We start from the raw sequence: 12,844 nt of genomic DNA, 5'->3' as shown, positions 1-12,844 counted from the left end.
TTCACGACAAAATGTAATACTTTATAACTTTTGACTAACCAACTTTATAAAACTTGTTCATTTGTAAACAAAACTTGATGGCAAACGCGTTTCAAGTCGCATACGGTTTACGAAGCGTAGATAAGCGAGATGGCTAACTGTATCGTGCTAATGCTAGAAAGAGACGAAACAAAATTTAAAAGACGATGCTAGATATGGACCTGTTATTGACAGCGTTAAAAAGCAGTATGTTTTCATTTACAATCTTATCCACCAAAAAAGTTAGTTTTCTTATGCATCATAATTGTTTTTTTTTATATGTGTGTGTTTTTTCATGAGTTTATTATTATTTTTACTCACAATATTTTTATAGTTTGAACTGATAATAGCAACGCCGTTGTATATACCTGATAAGGCGCCCCCAAATGGTAAGTGTGTCCAGCACTGCCGCTGCTACTAGGCGAGCTGACGTAAGGAGAGTAGCTTGGTGCAGCGTAATATCCGCTGTATTGTGCGACATTGTGCTCCGCGTAACCTGCTGCGTAGCTGCTGTAGTCCTGTAAAAAATCTAGTTTATAATACTGCAATAATAGGAATATTTGCCTATTATACGGAATCGGAAATACACTTGGGTCAGACAATTATATTATAACTTTACCAACCTGTTGGGTAGTAGGAAACGATTGAGCCAGGCTTCCATTGTATGACGAGTAGGCATAGGGCGATGGTTGGGTTCCAAACCCAGTGCTGGGCACGCTTCCTACGCCGCTCACGCCATACGCGCTAAGATACGTCGGCGTCGCCTTACACGAGGATCTGAGCATAAATACAAATAAAATTATTTACTTATTGCAAAAGAAAGTCAATAATCTTATTAGTTTTTAAATTTTAAGCGTAAAATACGTTGATTGTCATTGCTCCCTTTATGGGCTGAACGAGTTGCGTTGGCTTAGTGGTAAAACCTGTAATGGACAGCAGTGACTTGATAAGCAAGATTTGTGTTTAATTATGATAATGGAGTTGGAATACTCCAGCTAAGCTATTGCTAGGATGAAGTAATTGAAGCTGAACTTCTTGTATTCTATCTTATCCAAATTTTTGGTAAAAGTTATTATCATCGCAAATAGGATCGAAAAGTCTACGTCTAAGTAGTATTGATTTAGAAATTCCATGGTATTAAAATTATGTTGGCATTTAACGGAATATTATTCCACTTCTCTATATACCTATTGGTGGTGTTGTGTGCCGGCGGGTACGCTGCGTACGGCTGGTTGTAAGGGAAGAATTGACGTACGACGAGGCCGCGCTGCCACTACCATACTGCTGCATGCTAGAACAAACACGACCGTGTAGTCTTCTTTAGTCGATTTGTGTCGCTAATTTGAAAATAGAATGTTTTATGTTAGGGTACCCCGTACCCGCGAAAACCCGGTAATGCTTTTAAGTGTTGCTTCAGCGACTTCGGTAACTTAGCATTTGTCAGTTTTGTAGTATAGTGTAGTATAGTATAGTGTAGTATAGTGTTTTTGCCACAAAGTACAAACAGGCAGATGAAGAAAAGTAGTAAAGCAATTATTACATTCTGGGTCCAAATAGAATAATGTTTATGACATAGATATTATGGCTTATAGTTCATAAATGTGAGCGAAAGTATCTAACGCTGCATTGAACTTTAACTGTCTACCATTATCTGAGTTAGTTTTTCTTAATATCTATGTAAGGAAGGCAATTTTCGGCATACGAACAACTTCGCCGCTGGACTAAACGAACTGTTCGAAATCGTATTGGCTTAGTAAGGATAATTCTTATTAATCGTGAGCTGTTTTGCGGCTTCCGTCAAATCCTCGGCGGTTCGTCGACCGCGTGTCAACATCATTTCGACGCACATCTGGCCATAATCAAGATAAATGACTTATTTATTCATATTAATGAATGGGCACTAGCATTCTTTTATAACGAGTATAATGATTAAAATTATGCTCTAAGCATAAATCTCATAGTGATACTTCATTATGTTAAACTGTTTCCTTTATTTTATGCTGCCTTAGTACTTGGCGGTGTCACTGCGATGGTGTGGGATTTCGGAATACTTAAAAAATTATATTAAAAATTTAAGCGACTAATTAAGTAAATATGCCTGCAATGATGACGATAATAATTATGCATGTTAATTCAAATTAAGTAACGTTAAACTTGAAGTTTGCATGCATATTTGCGTTCTTAATACCCAAACGCCTGCTGCACCTTGTAATTAGAGCTAATTACGTGATGGAAAGTTTTATATTTAAAAGAACAAAATACTTTACAAGAAAGATGTAATATTTCTTGATTTACAACTCTTTCACAATTACGTCACTTATTACCAGGGTCGCATAGACGAAAGGGAGTCACGTGGAGGTGTGTGAGGGGGCGTTAACTTACCTATTGTAATATTGGTAGGGCAGCGCGCTCTGGTCGTACGGCAGTGCTTCCCCGTATAGAGCTACTGTCTCGCTTCTGCACAGCCCTGGGCTGCGCACCTCGCTCTTCACACCACCACCTGACAAGAAAATTTTGAATTTAGGTCAAGTTTTTAAATAATGTGTGAGAAAATTAAGTACTGCAATGCTTTTTGTATTTGCGTATTTTAGTGCTGTATTATAAGCGTCGTTATGACAAACTGAAAAAATACTGTAGATGATAATAACCTAGTAGGAATATTATAATTATTGGTACCAAGGCTAATTAAACATTAAGAACTACAGTTTTATATAACTCACTTAGTAATTGGAAATAACAAAAATGATTACACTACCTACACGTTTTTTTAGACTTATTGTGAGCGAAAAATAAATAGAAACAAAACTGCGTAAACCTAGGATCAAAGTAACTAGGAAATCATAAACGCACGCCACTTACCGACGCTATCCTCATTCATCAACCAGGCCACCGCGGACGTCGAGGAGGTCGAGCACAGACCGCCGGATGACGTCAGAGGCAGCGCCAGCTCCCCTTAGCGAGCTGGTACATCCGTTGGCCAGCCCACAGCTGTCCACCTCGGATGTACCAGGCAAGCATAGGCTATCGACGGTGTTCAACGAGTTGCTCGTGGTCGTCGTGTTTTGGAACAGGGTTGATGTTCCAGAGACTAGCAATGCGGGAAGTGTAGCATCCTGGAGGAGAGATGGCGGGGAGTTTGATGTGGACTCTGAACCGCACGGGCTGGGGTTGACTTCGCCTGATAATCTGCAACAAAATTATTGTTATTAAAACCAAACTTAAAGCCATGATTACATAAATTAATAGGGCATTCACCAACGAAAAGCCATGTCATCGATGGTAATAGGTTAAAAAATATTGCTATCGCAATGTATTTAGTGGAAATAAAATTAACACGAAGAAATACCTAGTTGTAGTTATAAAACTTTTTAATTATACCGATGGTTAAAATGCACCAAATCATGAATCAGCCAGTATTTCAACTTGTAAATGAAGACCTGTTTATTTGAAAAGCGAACGTCAAAATGAGATGTCAGATAGATTACCAGTAGCGTAAATATTTACGCGATCTCGCCCCATAAGATTTAACGCCTCAATTTAAAACCCTTCTTAAGTTCTGGCATAAATACTATGTTTACAGCGGTTCATGTTTTAGAGATCTTTAAAAAAATCTAAACACTTCAAATTCGGTAGCTGGTTTCATTTTTATGCCGCTCTCATACTTTTTATACCCAAAGGCGGAGTAACAACTAGTTTTCGTTTATATAAGTGCAACAAGATGCACGTTCGGATGATGCCATACTCCCGAGAGTCGACTACCAAGCCACCAAGCGTCTTTCCCGCGAAAAAATAATGCAACGAGTACACCTAGTTTTGCTTTGTTTATTTTATCCCACATTGTTTATTGCCTTATGGTGCACGAAAATCAGGCTTCCGGTTGACTGAGCAGTGTTAATAGTTCGATCGTAATGATTACGTAGAAGTTATAGTTATTACTTATAGGGTTACGCTAGGATTTTTGTGTTTATAGCCTATCCTAGTAATGATAAAACAGATAGTGTAGAATGTAAAGAAAATGTTATGGGACAGAGGAGTGTTAACAACTCAGAGTAGACAGACGTCTTTCTACAATAGTAACCGTTAATAGAAACAAAGAAAATATATGAGAATGATGTACCTTAGCGACACACTTATCGATAAGATATGTCATTTCCTTCCATTGTAGAAAGCGTTAGCGATTGTAAAATACATTTCGTTTACGGCTTTAGGTTACGACTTTTGATCTGCACCAAAGGATCCGTATAACATATTATTTATAATTTAGAATCATTTATTCATTTTCAAAAAGGGTATCACTTTTAGCTGCTACTAGCGTCATTGTGAACACAAAATAAATTCTAACAGATAACAGTGGAATATAAAATTTTAAAAGCCAACGATACGGAACCCCAAAACAAATTAAAACGTGACGAGTTTATTTGATCAGATGTCGAAATGTCTTAATTTGAGACGATTTGAAAGAGGAAACAATCAAAGAGATTCACAAACACCGAAACGATCTATTAAACCCCAATTAATCCTATATACAACAAACACTGTGTTTTGTTATGAGGGCTATTCGGTTCCCGGAGAAATAAGAAGTTGGAAAGTTAAATTGTTAAAAAAGGAAATGCAAATTGGAAAGACCGTATCGGCATCTTTACTATACGAGAATAATAAATATACTAGAAGTTAAAATGCCTCCTAAGTTAATTAAGTTTTCTCTCGCTTTGCTATGGAGGGAAGTGGACAATTAATATTTCCAACTCCTCCCAACTTTCTATTTGATTAATTTCGGGATAGACAGATTAGTGTACCCTGAGATTCGTCTACCTTCACCGCTCGGTGTCATAATGCGTGCCACTGCTGATCCTGGCTTACAGGAGTTGTACTGTCGGGTGTATGGGTGGAAAATATATACTAAACATTACTGTGATGTTACAGAAATATTTAAGGATAGTTTTCATGACACCAATTCTGTATTATAGATTCAAAGCTGTTCATAATATGCGAATTAGCGAAGGATACGCATACATTTCTTTGGCTATATACTAAACTCAAGACTTTTGCGCGGCACTCAGCAGCCCCGGATCTTGAATTTTTTCGAGGCGGGGCAAAATCTAGATAATGCCGCCCCACCCACCTATATTTTTACCTTCGTCATCTTCATCATCATTTTGCGCCCCGCGGGAAATAATTTTAGTATTGAATGTACTGTATGTCTCAGTAGTCAAAGTTGCATTAATGATGAATTATGTATTCGTCTGCCAAGTTTGAATTTGCCCGCATGCATGCCCGCAGCATGGGCCCCGGCTAGCCCCCCTTAGATCCGGGGCTGGTAGTCAGTAGTCATACAATCTACTTCTACGTCACGGAACTAGTATTTACCAATATTCACATAACCAATGCTAACAGATGGCCAAATCAAATCATATTTATGCGCAAACCACGTGTTGAACATTAATATGCCATCAATTCAAACATATCTGTAGCGGACATATACAAACATAACGTTAATTAAGTCGTGTACATGAAATCAAAATGTGTTTATTGTATATTAGTGCTATTAAAATGTGCCGCCCAAATCACGCAGATGGTGTGAGTAGGGCTGTAGCAATTGGTATTTTTACGTAAAAGATTTTAAATTTGGAATATAAAATAACGGTGATTTAAAAAAAATCTATTCGGAAATCTTTGAAGTAAATACTTTTTGTTTTACACGTCATGAGTTTCTGCTATGTATTATGATATTATACATGTAATTATAATTGATAGACAAGTAGAGTAGATCCTAAATTGTAAATATTTCCTGATAATAATCATTTTATTTATGCTAAAATTGATTTGTTTAGCAATCAGCTTAATAAGCCGTGTGATTAAGGCTGTGCAAAACTTCAAAGTGTGACAATGGTCATTTTTTTTTATCGTGACATAAAAAACAAAAACAAGGCCCTGTTTGTAATTCGAAAGTAAGACTTTCCCCACGTCGCAGCCCTACGCACCCCACGGATATCTCAATGCAGTGGATTTATCAAACATTATGTTTACACGTGTTCCGATTAATTTAGCTTGTTATCGTGCGCGCGCCCCGACGCCCGCCATTTAATCAATTCCCGCGCTGTCACACTGACAGGCGCGTGACGTCACCTCATTATCCGATGGGGTTCTGTTTTGTTGTTGCGTAATTTTGTTTTTAATCTGCTTTGTTTGTTATAATAACATTTAATTATGAATATGTTATTTTTCTGGAATAACCTAGTTTACCAGTCGCGGTAATAGGTATTTAGATAGATATAGAGATTTAAAATAGAACATTTGACTTTTATATTGATACCTATTGAATAAAAAAACATAAAAAGGTGTTATTGTTAGGCCTAAAGGAAATAATACTTTAAAGAATTTGCCTGTCAGCTCAATAGAACTCAGCTAGACTGAAATTAGTATTGATGAGTATAGATTTACGTAGACCATAAACCTGCCAATAGCTAAACATTCAATCATAGATAATAGACGAGCTGAATGTCATTTGAAATTCAAATCGCTCACTACTGGGTGTGACTGGCAGGTGTGTTTGAGTGCTGTAAAATCAAATTATAAGTAATTAGTGATTTTATGAGTTTTTAATAGTAATGGTTGATAAATATTCATCATTCGAGTTTTCGCGCCCCCTGCTGGTTGGTGATGTCAACGCTTGGTTTAAAAACTAAAATGTTTTTGATAGTGTAGTGGACACACTCGTTAAAACATCTTATTATTTAGATTACTTTGTGTGTAATTCATTGAATATCTGAATACGACGGTTATTTGTAATTTTTTTTATTTAGCTAATTTTCGAATTTCATTTTAGAACTAGCTTCCGCTCGCAGCTTCGCCCGCGTGGATTTCGGACTTCAAAAATGGAGGAGGTGCTCAATTTGTCGGGATGTTTTTTTAATGTATGGTGGTATGCAGGTGGTCCGATTGTCTAGTCAGGGTCTGATGATGGGATCCTGGTGAAATCGAAGGAAGCTTATAGCATGATTCAGTATGCACGCGTGATGGCTTATTATTAGCGTATTTCATGTATAACTTTGGTGTTTCTATACCGATTTCTAGGATTCTTTTTTATGGAATATTTAATAATGTTAACTTTTTTAATTAGGGATGACTGAGAGTGTTATAAACGTAAGAGTAGACAAATATAATGAGAAAGCTTCGAACTGCTAAGCTATCGGTAGTTACACGTGTTATTGTGAGTCAACCATAAAAGATAGACATATGCTGTCGTGGGATATTTTTACATAATTTTAAGGGAGAACATTTCCGTCATACATGATTTCTGTGTAGCTTTAACCATTAAGGTAGCACACGCGACGGAAGCTTAAAAATGGAGTAACTTCTCCCGTTTTCCCAACATTTCCCTTCACTGCTCTGCTCCTATTAATTGTAGCGTGATGAAAAGTATACTATAACCAGCACAGGAGTATGACAAATAATCGTACCAAGTTTCGTTAAAATTCGTCGAGTAGTTTTTGTTTCTATAACGGTTATACAGACAGACAGACAGACAGACAGACAAAAATTTTACTAATTGCATTTTTGGCATCAGCATCGATCCCTAATCACCCCGTGATAGTTATTTAGGAAATATATTTCATGTACAGAATTGACATCTCCACAGATTTATTATAAGTATAGAAGAAGATAGAAGACGACTGCCGCGGTTGCGTAAACCAGCGGGTAGGTGATCACTTACTTGATCTTTTACCGTCTATTGTCCCTACAACCAGATTTTTTTAAGAAATCTGTGGTAAACGGGCATACCCTTCACCTGATGGTAAGATAACCGATCATGAACATCTGCAATATCAACGGGCATAGAGATGCGTTGACGGCTTTTTAGGTGTTTGTCGAAGCTATCTAACTGTCGTCGGGCTATGTGGCGCGATGTTAAGTCTTGTTATGTATAGAAGTGTAACTACTGGACATAATAAGACTTAACATCTCATGTCTCAGAATGGCGAGCGCAGTGAAATACCGAAACAATACTTTATAATTCAAGGTGTTGGTGTTTCTACTGTTTATGGGCGGTCGTATCGCTTACCATCAGGCGAAGGGCAACCTCGTCTCGTCATTCAAATTAATAAAAATTATAATAGTAACTATAGTTACATTGGTAGGGTATTATGAAAGGATAATACACCTGTGAATTTTTGTTAGCAAAATATTATTTATTTTTAATCATATCGACCAGCTTCGCCTCTCAGATCAAACAATATTTAATTATCTATATTAAATTAAAACAGACACTAATGTGTTTCTATTATAAACGTTAAGTAACACCTGTTCGATACATTATTGAATATTAATTACTAAATGACGTATGAATTTGTTTAATGATATCTGATTATTAGCGAATTAAAGACCGGCTGCCAGACTTCAAGACATTGTGAGCTTATTCTGCGTAGATCGGACCACCAACAGCTAAAAATTTAAAACGTATAATTGTAAAATGTAGATATTGTAATTTTAACATTGCGGATGAACAACACCTCAGTCCCCCCCGTGACCACGAAGGCAAAGCTTTCGAAACGGCGGGTCATAACTAAAATCTTAAAACCGCGATAAAATCCGAAAAATAGTTTAATTTTAATGTATGAATTTGTTCGTAAATTCTTGTTGATGATATTTTTACAATTATGATGTAAAGGTGACAACTGAAATCAATTTTTAAACTCTTCTTAAGACTGCAAGTTCACAGCTGAACATAGGCCTCTCCCAAAAAATTTCAGATCAGTCAGCATTTTTTTTTATGAATGACGACACGTTGATCTCGTCTAGATCATGAATGGACTAGTTCCATTGTTTTACAAAAAACCAACGTCAACTGACAGTTTATAAGTAAGATATCCGGAAGCCCGAAAAAAATCCAAAACCAAACTTTGACAAACAAATTTGTCAAACTTCTTAATTTTCGAATTCGCTTAATATTTCTAACCCTTCCACATGTGAGTTGGCGATACGCATGTCATTACAGTTTCGGTCGGCAAAAAGATTTGGTTGTACCTCGCACGGTTGCCACGTGGCGGCCAAATGGTGTTTTCTAACGACCTGCTGGATTTAGGGATCCTTTTCCTTTGTCTAAGGGTTTTAGTAGTGCATATCTTAATAATTGACTAGCGTAGAGTTTTTTTTTATACTTTAATAGCATAAACTTGTTTTATGTGACGATTTATAATACGTTTTGTTTGGATAGTGTTAAAACTTAAAAGGTAAACTTAATAAAAGTCTGACAAACAAAGTAATTCACCTAATGCTAATACGCTGCTAGTGGTAGGATATATTTTATATCCGCCTGGATAGAGACCACCGTACATGTGTTAAAATCCGCCATAGCGGCCCAAGTAATTGTGTCGCGTTCTGGGATCAGCCGGTGTATATTCGGATCCAATAGGCCGGCATAATTGTGTCAACTGCCGAGGGGTAATCATCATTCGCCAGTCGACATTCTATCATCATCGGGTGCAGTGGGATGATTCATGCCTTATATGCCCGGATGGGCAGAGGTACAACTATGCACTTCAAATTTCCATTTACCATAAACAAACATATAGACTTAAGAATATAGTCTATAGTGTTATTTATAAGAAAAATATTTAGAGTAAAGGACAAATGCTTTACGGAACCCTTGATTGCTTTTACAGGGCCCGATTGTTATCGTTTGGAGTGTGCCGCGTCTCAAGAGGCACAAGGGCTCGTTGTTGAACAAGTAGTTCGTACAAAGAGTTATTAACGTTTTCATATTTCCGCTCTAAGGATTTTGGAAGTAATAAATAAATATTAAATATAAACAAATTTGGACATATTAAAGCCGTAATTCATTTTTTTGGAATTGTAAAATATGTAGAGCAGTTATTCTTTAAACAAAATTTAAGATAGACTAATTCAAAATTACACTTTTATGGATTAAAATAGGTGGTTTTGTTTCATTTTACTGCTCTATTTAATTTAATGTGTATTTTTAACTATAGATTGACAAGGTAACCCTAATAATAAGGCCATTGAAACGTTAATAAGTACTCAGATGTATTTGTTCTTATTTTTGTTATTCATTAACAGTTGAAATTGGTGCATTGATGAATGTTTCGTTGATTTACGAAGTCTGAATGAATAAATTAAAAATAAAAGAAACACTTTCGTCATCCAAAACATTTGTCCGACGTTTCCGTTTCCCAACTACTTCAGTCATAAAAAAGACATGAAAAATATGTTCAATAAAAAGTGACGAACAAGGCCGCATACTCCAAATTTCCGAACGACAATTCGGCAAGGAACATAAAACTAAAAATGTCAACCCACCATATGGAATGTCACATTACTGAACGGGCAACCATCGAAACGTTTGAAGTCTTTTGTCTCAGTTTTACGATACGCTACCGCGATTAAAAGGCGCCGAAACATTAAAAAAAGCACTCAATTAAATAAAGCAATGCTGCCAACATTAAAAAATTCAACAGTTAAAATTCCGTTCCGAAACGCTTTTGATATACGATAGTGTTGAGCCAACTCTTGAGTGGCGGCAAAAAGCAAGTGACACTTGAAAAAGGCGCGAACTAATATAAACAAGGTTTCTTTTTTCTAGACAAAGGGCTATGTTGTGATGGATTATACAAACAGGGAGTTATTTATGTTCCTTTTAAATTATTGCTTTCAGTATAATTGTTTAATTCGCATGTTTGATCTTTGGTAGATATAAAAATATCAAATATATGACCCGTATAAAGCATTTTTATATTCGTATTTTATAACAATTTTATTGCTATTATAAAATAGTGAGAAGCATTTTTAAAGACATTAAATAAAGATTCGTAAAGTTGAAATGGCATAAAAAAGGTAAACAATTAATTAGCGTCGTCTTTTATTGTTAATTTACGATTTTCTAATTATGTATTGACAGGTAAATATTTTATTTGGTTCTTTTTTAACAGATAATTTTATCGACGGTCGCTGATTTTACGAGAATCTATTTCTAAATTCAAATACTGTTCCAAAGCAGTTAGGCGAGAACTCCTTTCCTAATTGAAAAAACCTGACATTCACAATCATTGCATTAAACTACTAGCAATTATTGTTTATAAATAAACTAAAGTGTATGTTTACTTATTATAACTCACAGGATACGATAAAAAACAACAAAACACGCTATTCGACACTTTGAATCCGGTCTGTAAAAAAATCACAGCGTGTAACGGAACGGTATCGCGTCAAAAAATTGATTTATACCAGTCGAAATGTTCTATTTTTAAATTTGGGCAATGTTTTAAAAATGGTATGTCGTGTTTAGCACTAATTAACCTCACTAATAGTCGCGGGCAAAACGGAACGCCATGTGTCAAAGTTTTTCAAAGGACGGTTTAAAAAATGGAAATATTTTACATCGTAAAGGATGTGTTAGGCTTGATATTCATTCCCGAATAACATAGAACGTCCCGAATAACATGAAGATTATTTTCTAAAATGATGATAGTAATCATTATAGGTAGAATAACATAACGAGAGCGAAAGGAATGCTAACTCAATTAGTTATATAATTACGCTCAATAACAATATAAATTATAATTGTTTAATTTTTTTTTATTTCCCAACTACTTTATATAAATACTCATAACACATGCTTTAAAACCACCAAATAATACTACAAAAAATTCTAAGCGCGAACCTTTTTCTAATTCCGACGCGACTGCTCTTTTTTTTTCAAATCCCCGATTCCATCATTCGGATCGGATTTGAAGTGCAAATCCTCTAAACATTCAGTATGTAACACTAAACCTATTGTGAAATCACTTTCTTTGATCGGGGCGTGTTAATTTGTGAAGCTCCCGGGATGGGGCGGGAACCGAAACAGGGCTGGCAAGGATTCATAGTTTACATTTCAAACCATAGTTGTTAGTTGTTAGTAGACATAATGGATACGAAGAATATTGCATGAAAAGAACGAAGACAATTTATGTTTGAAATTCCATTTTTTATCCATTGTATTTTTTGTTTTAAATAGTTTACTAGTTAATGATCATTATTAATAACTGTTTTTGTAATCACATTTGGTTTCTTGTTTCATTAGATCATAATTAATTTTAGGTAGTAAGAAACAAACACGAATAAGATATAACAATAATAATATCAATCCTGTTTTATATACTGTCCAAATGCTGGGCACGGGCCTCCTCTACTACTGAAAGGAATTAGGCATTAGTCGACTTCGTTGGCCTATTCCGAATTGGCACAGTTCACATACCCTCAAAAATCTTATAGAGAACTTCTCAGGTTTGTAGGTTTCCTCACAATGTTTTCATTAACCGTTAAAACAAGCTATAATTCACAAAGAATTCACACATAACTAGAAAAGTCTGAGGTGCGTGCTCTTGGGATTTGAACCTGCGGACAATCACCTTGGCAGTCCGCTTCACTCCCAACTAGGCTATCGCCGCTATAATCATTGATTAATTCTAGCTTTATAGTTGTCTTTATATCTAAAGTAAATAACGACTACGACATGACAACCCATATTTTTAGACGACATAATCTGAAGTGTAAAATGAATTTATTGCGGCTCTCACAGCCCTAATTTTCGAGATAGCCCTTCGCAGGGCAATTGTGTGTCAACAATGTGAGGATTACACGCCTGTTGGACCCTTATTGTATTGAAGTATGCTCGTGCTAGCTCTACACTATTAGAAGTCGAGTGTTGTCGAGTTTTTATATTGGTACAAAGCATCCAAACAACAGTCAAGTAATATTTATAGTGGTACCAAGTTTTGCTTACGGTTTTTCTCTCGTGATAGTTTTTCCCGGATAAAAGTCCCGCAAG

General features: G+C 36.0%; 1 long non-coding RNA gene across 1 annotated transcript; it reads right to left on the bottom strand.

The window, feature by feature from the left end:
* Positions 1-415: 415 nt before the first annotated feature.
* On the bottom strand, positions 416-1,259 carry LOC119190305. Its single transcript, XR_005112841.1, has 3 exons — positions 1,206-1,259; positions 642-795; positions 416-536 (listed from the first exon to the last, which is right to left on the bottom strand). It is a non-coding gene; the product is annotated as an uncharacterized LOC119190305 (long non-coding RNA).
* Between the last annotated feature and the right edge of the window lie 11,585 nt (positions 1,260-12,844).

Source organism: Manduca sexta, chromosome 4 (genome assembly GCF_014839805.1).
Source record: "Manduca sexta isolate Smith_Timp_Sample1 chromosome 4, JHU_Msex_v1.0, whole genome shotgun sequence".
Lineage (NCBI taxonomy): Eukaryota > Metazoa > Arthropoda > Insecta > Lepidoptera > Sphingidae > Manduca > Manduca sexta.
Note: the sequence above shows the minus strand (reverse complement) of the source record. Positions and strands in the feature narration are given on the sequence as shown.